The 17,934-nt window shown below is 45.0% G+C and overlaps 1 protein-coding gene across 1 annotated transcript in view; it reads right to left on the bottom strand.

Annotated features, from left to right (window-relative positions):
• The window catches only part of CTTNBP2NL (CTTNBP2 N-terminal like), a 38,467-nt gene extending 34,231 nt beyond the window's left edge, over positions 1-4,236 (bottom strand). The window contains exon 1 of the mRNA XM_040998851.1: positions 4,140-4,236. The gene's annotated coding sequence lies outside the window, so the exon portion shown is untranslated. The remainder of the gene's footprint in view (positions 1-4,139) is intronic.
• Positions 4,237-17,934: the final 13,698 nt, after the last annotated feature.

Below are 17,934 nucleotides of genomic sequence, written 5' to 3'. Positions count from 1 at the left end.
TTAGGTTCCTTTGTACGGCAAAGTTGGAGGAGGCATATTCTTTTAATTTTTCTTTACTATGGAAGAATTTTATTTCATTTTTTTTAAAGATTTATTTTTATTATTTTTTTATTGGAAAGGCAGATATACAGAGAGGAGAGACAGAGAGGAAGATCTTCCGTCCGATGATTCACTCCCCAAGTGAGCGCAACGGGCCAATACTATGCCGGTCCGAAGCCAGGAGCCTCTTCCGGGTCTCCCACGCGGGTGCAGGTTCCCAAAGCTTTGGGCCGTCCTCGACTGCTTTCCCGGGCCACAGGCAGGAAGCTGGAAGGGAGGGGGGCTGCCAGGATAGAACCGGCGCCCATATGGGATCCCGGGCGTGCAAGACGAGGACCTTTAACCACTTGCGCCACTGCGCCGGGCCCATTTTATTTCATTTTTAAAGGAAAACTTTGCTGAGTACGTTATCCTGGGTCAACAATTTTTAGCTTTTAGAACCTGGAATGTATCACTCCATTCTGTAGTTTCCCCTGAGAGGTCTCCTGTGAATTTAACTGCCTTTATATGTCAATTGATGTTTTCACATGCACATTTAAGGATCTTTTCTTTATCTTGAAGAGAGCTTGATTATCATGTGCCTTGGTGAAGGTCACTCTTGGTCAACCCTGTTCTGTTCCCCTCCTAAATGCTGTTTCCCAATTCTTTCTCTAGATTAGGGAAGTTTTTCCTTATTATTTCATTGAATACACTTTTAATCCCAGCTTCTCTTTCTGCACCTTCTGGGACTCCCATAACTCTTATATTTGGCCTTTTAATAGTGTCTTTCAATTCCTGAATACTTTTCTTTGAACTCCTGCTTTATGTGTTTCTCATTGTTGATAAGAAGCTTTATAACAGGTGTTGTGAATTCTGTATCCCCCATTTTGACCGTATTCTTCAGTTAACTTTGAGGCTGGCAAAGGCTTTTGCTCCTTTGCAGGACAGTTTTCAGTAATATTCATTGTATCATTATGTCTTCTTTTGCTCTTGGTCACTGTACTTCTTATCAGATTCTTCTCCTTGGGGCAGGTTTCTAAGCTGTGTCACCCACAGGTCTACAATTCTATTTTGCTTATTGTAGTGGTGCACGGCTCTTTGTTAGCAGTCACTTGTGCCACTTCCTCCAATGAGTTCCAGGTCTTGGTTCTTTTGTTAGACATCCACCATGGTCTCTGTAGCCCCAGCTCCTGGCTCACCAGTCTGCTCCTCCTGCGATACCATGCTGAGGCTGTACTGTTGTCTGTATAACCTTTCTCCCACTTCTAATTCAAGTAGTTTCCAGGATTAGGGAGACACCAGAAATCCTATATAACTAGACTGTTGTTGGTGCTGATCTTGTCAGAACCTGTTGGCCATTAGGTCTCAGGGCCACTTAGACCTATTTTGACCCATATGATGCCAAAGTCAGTATTATTTTCCCTGTGGGACCAGTGCAATGCACTGAGCTCAGTGAGTTCACTCCCAGCTCGGTGCATGCACAGCTCATTGTCCCTGCAGTCATACAGCCTTTGCCACACTGTACAAAATGGTGTCTGATGTGCCATTATTAGAGTTCTTGATCTGCTGGACATCAGGTCTGAGGGCTACCTGGACCTATCATCTTGGGTGGAACCTATAGGATGTCACGTTGTTGTACTTCATTGATCCAGAAATGAGTTGACTCCAGCTCACTGCACATGTAGTCCTGCCCTCATAGCCTTTGCCTCCTTAAACAAAATGGCACCGGATTGAGCTCTAGGGGGCTGAAATTCATTCTGTTCCCGCACTGCCTATCTGGGACCTGCTGCTCTGTCTCTGTTCCTGTTCAATTCAAACAGACCAGCAGAACAGGCAGTTCTTTGTCCAGGGTCATCCCCTGAGCTCCTGGTGAACGTTCCTTCACACCTTGTTCTAGTGGAATTCTGGTTGCTGCAGCATTTCACATTGTCACTTGCTGAATGCCACTGGGCATCGGTCACTGCACCACCACACCATCGTTTTTGCTGCTTTCCTGTGTCAGTCTCCAGGGATCCTTCTGCTGTTGTTTTGTCCTATCTTATTTGCTGGAATGTGCCCTCTCTGCTTCACACTAGCTAATGTTTCTCCATCTGTTTAATTGTGTCCTTACTCTATTCTGTCATCTTGATTCCTATAATAACAATTATTTTTTTTAAAGAAAAGCAAATAAAATAAAAATTCCATCAGGCTAATAACGTTACATAGAATGTAAAATGGCCTATTGGAAAGTGCACAAGGCTTTGTGCTAAGTTGTGTGACAGGGCAAGTTTTCTAATTCTCAGTTTTCTTTGCTGTGAGGGGACAATGATGCAATCTCACAGGTTACTGTGAAGATTGCGTTAATAAATGCAGACTATCTTATCAAATCGAAGATACCAGCTAAATAACTGGATAACTCTATAAAAATGTTTTATTTATTTGAAAGGGTGGAAAAGGAGATTCATTTTTCCATCCTAAACAGCCTGAGTTGGACCAGACTGAGGCAGGAACCAGGAATTCAATCCAGACTAAATACTCGAGCCCTGCTGCTTACCAGGATGTGTGTTAAGCTGGAATCAGGACTGGAGCCAGGAGTTTAACCAGGCACCTGAACATGGGATGTGGGCATCCAAAATGGTATCTTAGCTATGCACCAGAAGCCCACCCTGTTTTAATTACTAATAGTTACTATCTTCTTTGATTTTTCAAAGAATGTTAAGAAAGAGAGTAGTATAATTCAGAGTAGCCCATATCAACAGCATCAGAAATCTTCCACTGCCCTTTTGTAGCTGGGAACTGTACCTGAAAAATGTGGCACGTCCTGGAGTGAATCCACTGTTTTCTTAGATAAGCACCCCCATTCCTCATGGTTTCATATTTTTATTTCCCTCAGGGAGATTATAAGGTAGAGGAAATATCCTATCATTTACTGTTCTCCCCTCCTATTATGTAGAGCAGATAATGAGCATGTGGTAAAGGGTTCTATAAATAACAGCAGCACACGGTAAATCAACTGAGCTTAGGAACAGGGCTAAAAGTGACAGTGTCTACCCGGGACTCTCTTCTCAATATCTGCACAGACCTTGAACATTCTTTATGTATTACAGACCCCAAACTATGTCTGTAATAAAGTACAGACAAGTAAAACAAAATAGGCTGAAAGTGAGGAGCACAGAAATTTAGTCTCAGCTCTGTCACTGACCAGTTACATGGCCTTGAGGAAATTACACCATTTTTGAACAGGTAAAATAAAAGATTAGTTAGTCTCTAAAGTCTTTCTTGGTTCTAGTCTAACATTCCAGATTAAAAAAAAAAATCAAGGTTTAGTTGTTAGTGAAAATGAAGAGGTAAAATATATAAAGAACTAAAACTATCTAAATCAAAGTATGTACAGTGTGATATATATTCTCAAGGCTAGCACTGTGTATATATCTGTATCCTCAGATAGATTTAAATCTTCAGAGTCACTTTAATTATAAAGTAATCCAGCTGAAGCAAGAACAAAGTTTGTCACTGGCAAAATAATTTCTTGCTTGTGATCTCTATAAATCACTTCTGCATACAAATTTTACCAATGTGTGTCAACTTCAGCATAGTAACTGCATGAAGTGGCTACAACATAAACATTATAAGGAAGGAGGTGGTGTTGTGGTGCAAGTTAAGCTGCCACTTACAATTCCTACATCTGATGTGGGGTGTCTGTTGGAATCCTGGTCACTCCCCTTCCAATTCAGATTCCTGCTAATGCAAGCTGGGAGGCCACAGACTGACCAGTTGCTTGGACCCTGCCACCCACATGAAAGATTAGACAGAGTTCTGAGATCCTGGCATTAAGTAGGGGACTGAACAAGTGGATGAAAGATATCTCTCTTTCCTTGTTATTCTTTCAAATAGATGAAAATAAACAAAAATAAACATTAAAAAATGTATTACACAGAAGGAAAAAGGAGGGCCACAGCTGTGTAACTCAAGCATTAATGTTTTTGCATATTTTAATGATCTTTCTTTATTAACACTCAAGTTTAGCAGTTCCTAGTTACTCAAACCTAATGTCAATACTCGGAATTTTAATTTTTTGCCTGAAATATAAGTGAACGACAGTGCAACTGTTTTAGGATGGTGGGGATGGGGGTGATACTGACCTGTTAATTGGTGGAGTTACACTTTTGTCCTCAAGTATAAATTTCTTAGGGTTTTCTTCAGTTAAAATTTGGGAAACTTGACAACTATAGTTAAAATGCCATCAGCGTGGTAGAATAGTGTCCAGTGCTGCAAAATAAAAAATATATTGATAAATTTGGTAAGTCCTGTTAATATCAGCTGTCATTATGGTAGATAAAGCCTAGTAGCTGTAGGCAGATACCAAAAAGGAAGAAAACGCCAGTTCTTGAAGCTAAATAATATATTTTAAAATGTACCAGGAATCTGACTTACCTTTTACAATTACAATTCAGACAGGTGGAGCCTTTCAACTTTTTTTAACTTTAAAATGTCCACTGTCAACTGTTAGTCATTCAGACTAACTTCTGAATGTCACTAGAAGAGAATGACCATTCTTCTCTCCCTGAACCAATAAATTTGCTTGACTCACCATGTATTTGCACCAACTCAGAAATATCAAAATCACAACTGAAATGTCCAAACTGCCAGGTTTACATATGGGGAATTTTAATCTCCTCACCTCCTGCCAATCCCACAAACAAACGAATCAACAGGTCTCCATCTCAACGCTAACACAGGTTATACAGCGACTAACAGCTTCAGCCTCTACTTCCCCTTCTGTTTTCAAACAGTAAATGCTGAGTTATTAGCAATTTTTTATATGTTTCATATATATTTATGTGTATGAAGTCCAGTCAGTGTTTAAAAAAATGGGCTTTCAATTTATTTTGATAAAATGTAATTTTTGTCTTGCCTTTTAAGAAACCAAATCTGAAAATCTACTTGATTTGTTGAAACCTAACAAATCAAATAAGGACAGTGTCAAAGGAAGAAGTAAGGCAGCAATACTTGTTGTTTTTAGTCAAAGAAGAATCAGTTATTAAACTAATTAAGACTCTCTCAATTTAGGAGAGAAGTGTGGGTGTTTTACGCTGTCAACAATATGGAGTTTTAACATCATGGTGGCAAACCACTGAGTGAGCTATCCCAGCCGTTTCTGCTCAATAGTTGGGGAGAACGAGACAGCTCAGGATTTTCAGAAAAAGACAGTTCTAATCCTACATTTATTAACCAGAAAGATGACTGCCAGATTTTTGGCATGCCACTTTAGTCTACAGACTCATTCCCCTCATTTTCTAAATGAACTGTTGCTTGTATTGTCAACAAGTGTTAAGTGACTTTGAAAGACAAGCTCATTTCAACCAGATGTTCAGCGCATTGCTTCCTCCAAGACTCAACCTTCCTTCGGGCTTAGAAATAGGTCTGTCTAAGGAATGCCGCAGCCTATGAATTTGAAATAAAAACCTCTTGTGGACAAACTGGATACATTATCATACCCATGATAGAGCCAGCTATAGCTATATTATGCTTTACAGTTTTCTCAGGAAAAAATTCATACAAATATATACAATTAAAACAGCTTAAGCTCTCTAAATCTCCATACCCAGAAGAAATAAACCCATGAGGGGTTTAAGCATGAAGCTTCTGTTTTCACAAACTGATTTTAACTCAGCTTGTCCTGCACACCATTTGGTCTATCCACAGGCTGTTTCCCACCAAGTCAGCGTCAATGTGTCTCCTCTAGATGAACTCTGAGGTACCACAGTCCAGGAGTCACGGCCGTCCAAAGGGGCACCCTCCCTCCCTGCTGCTTCCTGAGCTGCCTGGGAGGCGGTAGTGTGGTTCAGCTCCGCCCACTGTTCTCACCCGGCCCCTCTCTGGATGACCAAGCTCCACTCTGCAACTCGGAGTTACTTCTTCAGTAGAGCAGGCATTGTGGCCCTTTCACCACACAGAGGCTGACGCAGAAAAGAATCACCGCCAACAGCTTCCACAGCTGTGTGAGACGGAGGGCAGGGCAGAGCGGAGTGTGAGATGTTTGGCAGGGCGGAGTGTGAGATGTTTGTCTAGTATCTGGGTGTGAACATATCTTTCTGTGGGACTGAAGGTTCTTTTTCTTCTCAAGCGATAAGGGACACAGATGGAAAACATTTTTAGATGAATTTTAGGTTGTTCTTGATAAATATCTTTAAAAAAGAAAAGAAAGGAAAAGACAAGGAAAAATCTATACCTATATGTTTAAAAAAAATCAGCTCTTGTATTTTTAAATGTCAGTTATTTTACTTAGGAGAAGTAACCCCTGCAAAGTTGGATAAAAATGACTTCTTTATCATATACTCAGATACCAAATTTAAGCAACTTAGACTACAACTGACTTATAAGCCATCAGTAAGTTTTTTGTGTTAATGATCAGACATAATAAAGATATAAAGCACCTTATTCCAGTTATATTCTTTCATGTACATATAAAGAAATAAGAATGTAAGAGGCTAGTTAAGCCTTAACACTCAAAGAGCTAGGGGTGGGTGTTTGGCCTAGAGATGAAGACACCTGTGTCGCTTATCAGAACTCCCAGGGTTTGATGCCTGCTTCTGGCTCCTGGCTCCAGCTGCCTGCCAACATGGGTAACTTAGCTGGGACTGAGTTGTGGTTCCCAGTTTCGTGCTGACCCTGCCGTGGCCATGGCTGGCAGTGGAGAATGACCTGGTGGCTGAGCGCTCTCCCCTCTCTCTTCTTACTCCTCAAACAAAATGAAAACAAGCAAATACACGATGGTTCTTAAGTTATAAAAAGGGTGTTTTCACAGCTTCCCACAGGGTGTTATACTTCCTTTAAAACCTAGTACACATGAAATAACAATGAATGAAATCTGTCACATTTATAAAGACTAAATCCAACTACAGACAAAAATGCACTGCTATTTTTAAAAACCTATCTAAGGCAACCTCTTAGGCGAGGGGTTGGAAGTGTTGACACGTTACCTTGATATCGCAAAAGCTGTAAGGTTCCCCAGCATCTGGTGTATCTGGTTTTCAAAAGGGTTATTTAGGCATTTGGGGTAAGAGAGTGACAACATTCCAAAAGAACCCTCACCTCTCTCGGCATTTTAAGGTCAGTTTAGGAAAGAAAAAAACATCTGCATGCTCTAAGAAAATCATTTCCTAACCCAGAAAGTAGATCTTTCATGCATTTGTTAAAGAAGGTCACTTTTGTTGTCATTATTTACAGAAATTCTAAAATCAAGGCAAAAAAAAATCTCGTTTTATTCAGTTTACTTTTTATATTAAGCAGTATTAAGTCTGATCATCAACATCTGAAGGGAAGCTTCTCTCATACTGAACTACCTGGATCCCCAAACCACATGTTAGCAGGCTGAGCTGTGCTCCCTTAAAAGCCACATGCTCAAGCCCTCACTCCCACTTCCTCAGAAGGTGACTGTATTTGGATACAAGGGCTTTAAAGGGATCATTAAGTTAAATGAGGTCTTTCGAGTAGGCTAGAATCCAGTATGACTGGTATCTTAGGCAAGAAGGGGCAACTTTGGATATAGACAGATAAGAGGGAGGTAAGATGTGAAAACACAGGGAGAAGACAGCCTGTCCAACCCAAGAACAAACCGACCTTGCTGATCCATGGGTCTTGGACTCCCATCCTCAAATTATGGAGACTAAATTGCACTTAATTAAAGCCACCTGGGGTCAGTGGTGCTCTATTTTGGCAGCCCCAGCAAACTAATCCAACACACTAATTATTTTCTAGTTTTAAAGACCATTACATCAAATCATCTTTTCCTCCCCAGCAGAGCACCATGATGTAAGGGGTTGTGAAAAAAGATCACAGAAAATGTGTGATATGAAACTACATATGGGCTTTAAAAAGTTTTGCACCCACACACATCTTTTAGTCTTCATTGTGCCCTGGTATATTATTTCTCAGACTGTCTTGCTTTATCAGCCTTTTTTCTAACCATGCTACAGACGGCAACCTTTACAACAGAATGGCTTTAGAACACTTTTAGAGGGCCTCTGAAAGGAAAGTACTTTGAGTTATCCTGAAATATCACATGAGCAATGAACTTAACAAAGAATCGACAATCGTGCTATGGGACCAACACTGTCAGCAGAGACGTGTGTAGTTCTCAAAAGGCCAGCTCTGTGATTAAGCTAATATTCTTTATAAATAAAAGCCAGCACTTCAGCATTGTAGTAGTACTCCATTCAAACACACAATGTTTGTAGCAGATTCTAGAATACCATGTTTTCTGAATTTATGCTTACTACAGAAATTAGTTAATGACAATATTGTACAATATCATAATTTCATGATTCCACAGCATCATTTTTAAAGAAATCAAGTGAATGAGAAAAGACATATATTGAGCTGATATTAATGGCGTGTGCCAGAGCGTGCTCTTTAAGTCGTTGACGTGTGTGAACTCAACTGATCCTTGTGACACCTTCAGGTGACAGCTACATCCACCAAGCAGTTCATCATCACCCCTCACCCCCCATTTAACACATGGCGAAGCAGAGGCAGAGACAAAATCACTGGCTCAAAGCTCACCCAGCTAGTAGGCAGCAGATGAGATTTGAACACAGGGAACTTGACTACAGAGGCTTTCTTGGCAACCACTTCTACTTGGTGACCACAGCTCATATCAGATCTTTAATCAGCCTTAGGAATCTGGTGGTGATTCACAAATAGGGAATGGACCTCTCAAACAATCTTCTGCATCCGTCTCCTATAGATGAGTACTGAGGCCAGAGCTGTTACAGGAATATGTTCAATAGACGTAGGTTAGCATGCAGGTCTGCTTAGGTCTTGTGTAAGCTACTTTCTGGGCTACTGCGACAGATATCAAAGTTTTGCTCTGTCATTTTGCTCATGCATCTCTTACTTTGTATGTATGTGCTTACAAGTTGCCAACAAGATTTATAATATTTATGGAAGAAAACCAGGAAGAAAACCAGTCTTGTGATCATAAACAAATAACCAGACATGTCTACCCTTCAACCAAGGACATCAGCACAAAGCTATTAAAACAGGTCTGTCTAGCTGGGTATCTGCTTACACCCTTTCAAGTATTCTTCTGTGAGCAAAGACCACACCAGAACTACACCAGCTAAACTGCTGCAGTGTGTATCAGTGAAGACGAATAATAGTTTTAAGTATTAATAAAAACTTTTTTTGTAAAAAGATACATCTTTTAAGATTAGACTATTATTAGAAACTGGAACCACTTCCACAGCATTTAGTAGTTGGCTTTAACCTGATTTAAATGACAACATTTCAAGCAAATTTCTGCCTATAGCATCTATGTATTAGCCTCCTTAATTTTTGCTCTTTTAAAATAAAATCATCACAAGAATAGAATGGTGACATGTAGACTGATTTATTTCCATCAAGCAATTCATGAGCTACAATTCTACAGGAAGCCTGGAACACAAAAACCCTTTGAATGCTAATGCAAGCTGAAGTCATGGACTGCACTAGGATTCCAAGCTGGGAGAAACTCCATATGGAATATGGTATTGGAGGACAAACCATAAAGCAGCTAAAGTCCTTGTACCTGAGCCATGCCTATAATCGGACTCTCCCTGAACTGCAAAGAACTTCACCCAAATCTGACCAAAATCTAAGCAACAATAGTGTTTTGTAGATCACAGACTTTGGCAAGCCACTGAATATCACAGGCAACAAACCAAGCACTGGTTAGTGCTGGGACAATGATTCTCCTGGGGGCGGTGTATTACACGGTGGGAAGGGCAGGATTTGAGTCTCATGGCCTTGTGCTTGACTCACTGAGCTTTAGTTCTTCATCTGCAAAACGAGCATCCTAACGTGTGCTTAACAGGTGGCTTTGCGACTTAAGTCAGTTAGTGACTGGCCTGTTCTCTCACTGCTTATCCTGGAGGAGCATTCACTTGGTTCCATCTGCAAGGACAATTAAGTTTGGCTTTTCCCAATGGTTTAGCATTGTCTATCTATCCAGTGCCTAAATTACAGATCAAAGCAAGCTTACTTCCTCTGAGCTGGCAGGTTGATCTGCTACAAGAAAAAGACAGCGTGGCCAGTTCCTTGGAAACTCAGTTGAGGGATGCACATTTGCAACGCATTTCCAGGCCAACCAAGCACATTCTTCTGCCTGAATGAGCTCTCTGTGCTCTTAGGACATGGGTACTAAGCAGCATGCCTTTTTATAGCTTTTAATCAAGTCACAATCTTATTCTGTAATGACTGTGAAATGCAGCTTTTTACATCAAATTAAATACATGGTGGGTGGGTAAATATCTACATTCACAACTCAGAAGGAGGTACTCTGTTATTACATCAACTCAACTGCTCACACAGATCTGTCTTAATGCCCAACGAGGCTCTGCTTTTTACTAGACAACTTCTCTTCCTATTCTATTTGATGAAATGTAGCACCTACAAATATCTGGTTCAATGAGTTACTAGAAGAAGGGCTGGCACCATGGTGTAGTAGGCTAGGCCTCTGCCTGTGGCACTGGAATCCCCTGTGGGTGCCAGTTCATGTTCTGGCTGCTCTACTTCTTTAACCAGTTCCCTGCTATGGCCTGGGAAATCAGTGGAAGATTGCCCAAAGCCTTGAGTCCCTGTACCCACACGGGAGACCAGGGAGATGCTCATGGCTTCTAGCTTCAGATCAGCTCAGCTCTGGCCATTGCATGCACTTGGTAACTGAATCAGTAGATGAAACATCTCTCTCTGTTTTTCCTTCTTTCTATAACTGCACCTCTGTCTTTCAAATAAAAATAAATACATCTTAAAAACAACAACAACAACAACAAAAAACACAAAGGGTAACTGGAAGAATGCTGTTCGGTATTCTTGAATCCCAGTCAACGCAACTAGACTTCATCTTTTAGGAAATGAGAAGCCATTTTTAACTGGGTGAATGAGGAAAGCATGGTTTTAGGAGGGTTAATGCTTAAGGTACAGACTACACTTGACAAGAGAATTTGGAAGCAGACAGAGTAGTTGGAAGCAAAACTTACCAGGATAGATATGAGACAAAAACATCTGAACTGGGAAAATAACACTAAGGACGGAAAAGACTGACAAAGGGATGCTAAAGAGAACTTACAGCAACTTGGTTCTATTTCAGGAAGCAAAGAGGGGAAATAATCCCAGATTCGCTGAGGTTTTGAGGCTGGGTGACAAGAATGATGATGCCATCGACAGAAACAGGGATGTTGGAAAAGGAACTGATTTTAGAGAGAAATGATGACTGCACTACGAGACATACCGACTGAGGAGCAGTCAGACCCCACAGGGACGGTGCGAGGAGCCAGCCAGGGCGGTGAATGCCCAGGGCTTACCAGCGGAGAAGCGTTAGGGCAGCCCAAAGCAGAGCAGTTTCACATCCTCACAGTGAAGAACCAGTCTGGCTCTGCTACTCTTCTAGCACCAGGAAGGACCAGTTAGCACAAGTCAAGCCATCCTCCCTCCACCCACTTGCAATTCCAAAGTTAGTATTTTTCTTTTTTTTTTTTTTCTACAATTGATCCCTCAGCTATCCTCCTTCCCTCTCTCCTTCATAACACAGTTCTTAATCTCATAATTATGACCTTTTGGCTTTCCTTCACCGGCTCTCACCTTTCTATGAGGAAAGCCAGAGCACACTCTCTCCCAGCACCTTGCACTAAGAATTATGCACATGCCCTAAAGTGCTCAGGGGCAGGAATCTTTTCAATAAACCCATCATCCTGTTGTCTCCCATCTTCATTTTCTTTTTTGAAAGATTTAGTTATTTGAAAGGCAGAGAGAAAGAGCAAACTCTTTCATCAACTGGTTTACTCCTCGAATGGCAGCAAAAGCCAGGTCTGGATCAAGTGGAAGCCAAGAGCCAAGAACTCCACCCATGTGGGTGACAGGGGCCCAAGCACTTGGACCGGCTTCCACTGCTTCCAAGGCACATCAGCAGGAAGCTGGATTGGAAGCAGAATGGCTGAAACTAGAACTCAAGCTCTGAGATGACATTGTCACAAGGAGTGTCTTCACTCACTGCACCATAACTGGCTGCTGGTGCCTTGCTCTCCTCATCGAGGTCCTACTACACTCTCAATGATGGGTTGTCTTCTTTAAACTATTCTTAGCTAGAAGTCAGAAAGGTGTCATTCAAGAGCAAAGGATGCATTTAGAATGAAAGCTTTGGCTTTGTCCATGAAACGCAGTTTGGAAATACCTGGGAGGGACAACCACATCACCACATCCTTGATTTCAGGACCCGGCTTCCGTATCTTCATTCTCTCTTTCCCTCAGTCTCACTGCCCCTAATCCGTGTGTTCTCACCCCAGTTTTGGTTGTCCCTCTAACAACTTCTTGCAGTAGTTTTGGTTCTTTTTAAAACCGCTTCTAAGTTTGAGGGTGTGGGGGAGGAAAGTCTTCACAAGTAAGATAAAAGTCACATTTAATCGAAATTGTCATTGAAAGTCCCTGAAGTCTCAGAAGACAGAAGCTGCCTAGGAACCACTTGCTAGTGAGGATGGTGGTACTCAAGTCAGCGCTGGTTGGAGCTCAGCAACTGGTAATTCCGAATGAGGTCATCAGCTGGCTGGATCCCTTGCCTTTCTTTGTCCTCAGGCTAAAAAGTTCAAAAGAAAACTTGCATAGCAACATTATTAGACACACATACTTCCAAACAGATAAAAACACTCCTAAAAGCTCAGACTTCTAAGATCATAACATATGCAAACTTTGCTTCCCTCTACTTAGGCATCTGAGTGATACACTGAAAACTTTGTAAACAAATCAACCAATAAGTAAAATCATGCAAAAACATGATTTTAAAACAAAAGAAAAGCTAAAGAATAGTTAACATTATTCTTTCATTCACATGCCATGTGCTAATAATAATAATAATACCTATCAAGTAGTAAGTGCTTCCAGCACACAGGCCCAAGTAACTTGTCTCACAGCTGAGCTAACTGATGTACTCTGCAGACAGAAACTCTGCTGCTGTCCTGGGTCACACCATTCAGTGGTAGCAGAGTTGGGATTTGAACCCTGGTTTGCCTCAGAAGTCTGTGTTGTAAGCAATCACTCTCTATGGGATCACCATTAAAAAAAAAAAAAAGCCATCATCTCACCTGATACAAGAGAACCACAACTTGGAAGACCTGACTTCAGTACCACAGCGAACATTCAGGACAATGAAATGGCCTGTTTAGAAACAGTCAGGTAAGCCACCAGAGAGGTCACTAACCAGAGACTAGACAAATTTCTCCTGGAGATAAACCCTCGTCTGTCTCAGCAAACAGCAGTTCGACAGTTTGTTGCACTTCAAAGGGGAAGCAATCAACTCAAGGTGCTCAGTTTAAGGGACAGCCCCACACCCCGGACCCGGCCAAGGCGTCAGCCCACTCTAAACTGTGCTCTGGCCTTCAGGATTGGTCTGGAGGCTTCTAGAGAAGCGTCCATTCTGTCCTGTGCTGTTTGTAGTTTGTGCTAACTGAAGCACACAAAATCAACTAAAATCCATTTTTAAAAATTCCAAAGTAAATCAGTAACGTGTCAAAATCAAATACACGGAAACTCTCCCTCAACAAAAATCCCCACCAGGACGGTAGTAAAAAATAAAATTCTACAATGCAAAGACAGCTCTTAGGCCTAAGTCTGGTTCATATTTCATGACACCAAAATTCTGCTACCTAACCAGCAGCTGTTTTCTTATGATACTGGAGTTTTGTAATACCTCAGGGAAAAAAAATCATGTTCAGCCAAGAGAAAAAAAGCATACTGCAGATACTGACAAGAAGTCCCATATTTTATCAGGATACTATCTTTCCAGTAAAGGCGACAGCTTCAAACTTAGTTTTTCTTTTTTTTTTCCTGGCTCAAACACTCGTTAAGCATTAAGTCACACTGTGTGTGTGCGTGTCTGTGTGTATATAAACACAGACCACACACACACACACACAGGACTATAAGGATAAAAACAAAGCTCCGTCTCCGTCTGCCCTCATGGGCTTCATCTGCATACAATGTTTTCCTGCACTGAACGTGCCAAACAGATGTTGACAAAGTTAGAGGAAAGATTTCCAAGATGTAAAGGTGTATCAAACAGGGCTTGCTTACTGTGCCCAATGGTCCGCTTTCCCCTCCCAGTTTGTTAAGGTCCTGGCAATGGCCACTGACTTGGTTTCCTCAGTCTCTGACCCCAGCTGTTCAGGTCATCAGATACATACACACATCTCCCAGTTATCTGGGATTTGTTATTCTGGGTTTTTTCTGCGGCTCTGGCCAGGGGCCCCCACCTCCCCCTGCGGGGGCAGCAGGGCAGTTGCGTTTGCTCAGGGAGACCCTCCACACAGTCTCTTCTTTGTGCTCTCTTCCTGCAGATCTGGAAACAATCAGGCGGCAGAGCCGTGAGCCCCCGAGAGCGAGCTCAGCTCTGAAGCTTGGAACCTCACCCCCCAGACACTGTTCCCTTCACGAAGGCACCATCACCCTCTGGGAGTGCAACTTCTTGCATCTCAGCGCCTTGGCTATATGTAACAGCAGGGGAGGGAAGTGGGGGTGGGGGGAGCTAAAAATAAGGCAGATTTTAATAGATGGAAGTGCTAAGCACAGAGGATTCCTGAGGAAGCAACCACAGCAGCGTCAGGCAGAAACCATCGCCGATGCATGCATCGGCTGAAATGCACTCCGACCTGCCAGACCCTTCACAAGGGCTAGACAGTCTCGGTAGGGACTGTGATAACAGCTAACCTGTCCCGTGCCTTTATTTGCCCTTATCTCGGAGATACAAAATGTACCGCCGAGACTGTAAATTTTGGTAGAAGATAATGGAATTATAAAACCAATCAATAACGTCCTATGTATGTTCGCTTCCCTGGAGAGGAGGTGCTGGGGAAGAAACCATCAAAGAGGGGCTAGCGAGAGTAACCAAAGGCCACTGGATCAGATTAATCATAAACCTGGACCGCGGACCCTGAATTTTCTTCCAATACTTCCTGCCTTTTGTTTCAACCTGCGGTGCAGCGCAGTCAAGGTTAACTGCCTCCTCCCTGAGCAATGCAGCGACAGCCCACCCAAGGCGGGGAGAACCCCCTCTCCTAACCTACTGATCTGTACTGTCCCATGTGAAAACACACCGCTTGCTCATTGTCAAACAATACACCCTGTATTCCTGCCCACGCAAAGCCAACACGGCGGAGAATCTCACACGCCCACCTCGCTGGGAAACACACACAGGCTGCTTTTCCATCCAGTCGCGGGGAAGGAAATGGGGGTGGAGAGCCAAAAAAAAAAAAAAAAAAAAAAAAGCAGTCCAAACCTAAGAACACCCTGGGATGCGGGGCAGGGAGAGCGAAGGCAGAGAGGGTGCCATCGCTCCCTTTCTAAAACAGGTCCAGGCACAAGGAAGCTGTGCATTGCCCGACGGAGAGCTGGGGGTCCGAGGATGGGGGATGGGGAGCAGCATGCAGCTGGAGGTCCCTTTTTCTCCCCTTCGCCCTATTCCTCCTTTTTGGAAAACTGGTTTGCACCTTGTGGAGGACGCCAGCTCGGGTTCTACCCCAGCGAGCAGGGACAGGTGTAGCGCACCATGGGGACTGCGCCCCCACCCCATCCCACTCCACCCCCAAACCTTACAGGAATGGGGAGCCCGTGCGTCCCGCGCCGAGGCGAGGGTGTCCCGAGGGCAGGCCCTGCGCTGGAGCTGGGAAGGCGGCCCGGGCAGCCAGGACCCTCGGGGCAGGAGGAGACGCCTCCTCCGGGAGCAGCGAGCCGGAGAGGCGACGGGCGCCGCCCCCTCAGGGGCTGGGCCGCAGGGATGGCGGCGGGGCCGGGGCTCCTGGCGCTCCCACCCCGGCTTCTCCCCGGAGACGCCGGCCCCCCACCCCAGCCGCCACCACGCCCCGGCCCGGCGGCTCCTACCTTCCCGCGGCGCTCCGGCATCCGCGTCCCGCCGCCTCCGCCACCCGCTCCCCATCCACAGCCCCCGAGGCCCCGCCTCCCCAACCGCCGGCGGGGCCACTGGCATTCGCCGGGACCAATCGCCGCGTCGCCCTGCCGCGCCGGGGCCAATCGGCGCCGGCAGGAGGCGGGGCTTCTCCAGTGTCATTCCAAGCTCCTCCCGGGGGCCCCCAGGATCCCTTTTGTTTGGAGAGAGCCGGGCTGGGATTGCGGCGGCGTCACTTCCGGGAGGAAGCGCCCCTCCTCCGGTCGGGGCGGCAGGGTGGGCTGGGGCGGCTCTCCCACCTTGTGTGCGGTAGCTGGGGGCTCCAGGGCTAGATTCTTCACCCTGACTGCACGGGAAGCTCAGGACGCTCTGATGGATTGGGATTTTATCCAGAGTGCTCCTGAATAAAGTGAGCTGTGTGGTCGGCTTTCGAACCGGGAGGTGGGAAGGTGGCTTCCTGGCTCTCCCTCTTTGCCCCGGACGCAGCCGTGTGTGGTGCTCGCCGCCCTGGGACCCCTGAGGCGGAGACCTGGGGACCAACACCTAACCTGCCTTCCTGCAGACAGAAACCCAGCAGTGGCGGGTGTGTGTGCCGGGTATCCCCGTGCGCGCTTGCCAGGGGACGAGCCGGCTTTGTGTTCTTGGTCCCTTATGGGGCGTCTGTGGTGAAGCTGAAACAAAGGCCCGCATGGAGGAAGCCAGGCCTGTCTGTCCAGTGGACGGAGGAATGCAGATATTCCGTGGCAGCAAGCCCTAAGCAGGACCCGGCATCACTCTGAGGTTACAGTGAGCTTTGTCGTGAGCTCACGGACGGTCCAGTTGGGTGAATGCATGGTAACGACGCATGTTCAGCACCGCGTCCTAAGTACTTCCCACACAGATACTGGTGATGCCTAGGATTCCCTCTAACACTAGAGTCTGGGGGACCTGGTGGCCCCCAGCGGACACCATGCTGCAGACAGACGCCGGCTGCCTGGGGGCAGCGTCCAGCCTAGGACAGCTGAACGCAGTTTGCAGGTGGGGATGTGTGTCATGTCCTCACTGTGCCATGCCTTTCACATCAGTATATTTTAGAGATGAATTTATTTTTATTTGAAAACAGATTTCTGTCCACTGTTCACTCACCAACTGGCTGTTATGCCCGGAGCTGGGCCAGTCAGAAGTCAGCAGCCAGGAGCTTCTTCTGGGTCTCCCACATGGGTATGAGGCCCAAGCGCTTGGATCCTCCTCAGCTGCTTTCCCAGGTGCATTAGCAGGGAGCTGGATCGGTCAGCCCCATGTGGGATGCTAAGCCTTAGTGCTGGCCCTCAAATGTAATCATTAGCACTGGATAAGTCCGTCTATTCTGTAAGATTGAAGCCATTGTGTCCAATTTACAGAGGGGAAGATAGAGACTCAAGGTTTGAGGGCTGGTAACTGGTAAAGAACTTACAGGGCTGGCATTGTGGGTTAAGGTGCCGCCTGTGATGCCCACATCCTTTCTGAGTGCCAGCTTGTGTCAAGGTGGCTCCACTTCCACTCAGATCCACCTGGGAAAGCAGCCATGTAGGAGACCCTGACGGAGTTCCTAGCTCCTGGTGTCAACTGGACCCAGCCCTGTCCCTGCCATTGGGGGAGTGAGCCAGCAGATTGATATTTTCTTTTTAATGAACTTCTGACAAGGATGTGTAACCCCAAACCTATGCTATGTCCTGTGTACTGTCGCGCCCCCTTACATGGAGGACCCGTGGAGACAATGTGCATGGCTCCCTGTGAGCCGGTGTGAGCCCCCTGCCTCCGCATGCCGTATGTAGTGTCATAGGGAACAGCTACAGAGAGGTGCCACCTGAGGCACCAGGAGCCCCGGAGACGTCAGTGCTGCTTTCTAAATCCTGGCTCGGCACAAGCTGAGGTGGTTAACGCAGTGCTCTTTGCTGGAATAGGTCCACACAACTTGAAAAAAACTCCCATTTCCTCCTCCTCCCTTTGCTCTGCCTTTGGGTGTGCCAAGAGGAAGTGCCTCACCG

This window comes from Ochotona curzoniae, unplaced genomic scaffold (assembly GCF_017591425.1).
Source record: "Ochotona curzoniae isolate NIBS_2020 unplaced genomic scaffold, NIBS_Ocur_1.0 scaffold_1037, whole genome shotgun sequence".
NCBI lineage: Eukaryota > Metazoa > Chordata > Mammalia > Lagomorpha > Ochotonidae > Ochotona > Ochotona curzoniae.
Note: the sequence above shows the minus strand (reverse complement) of the source record. Positions and strands in the feature narration are given on the sequence as shown.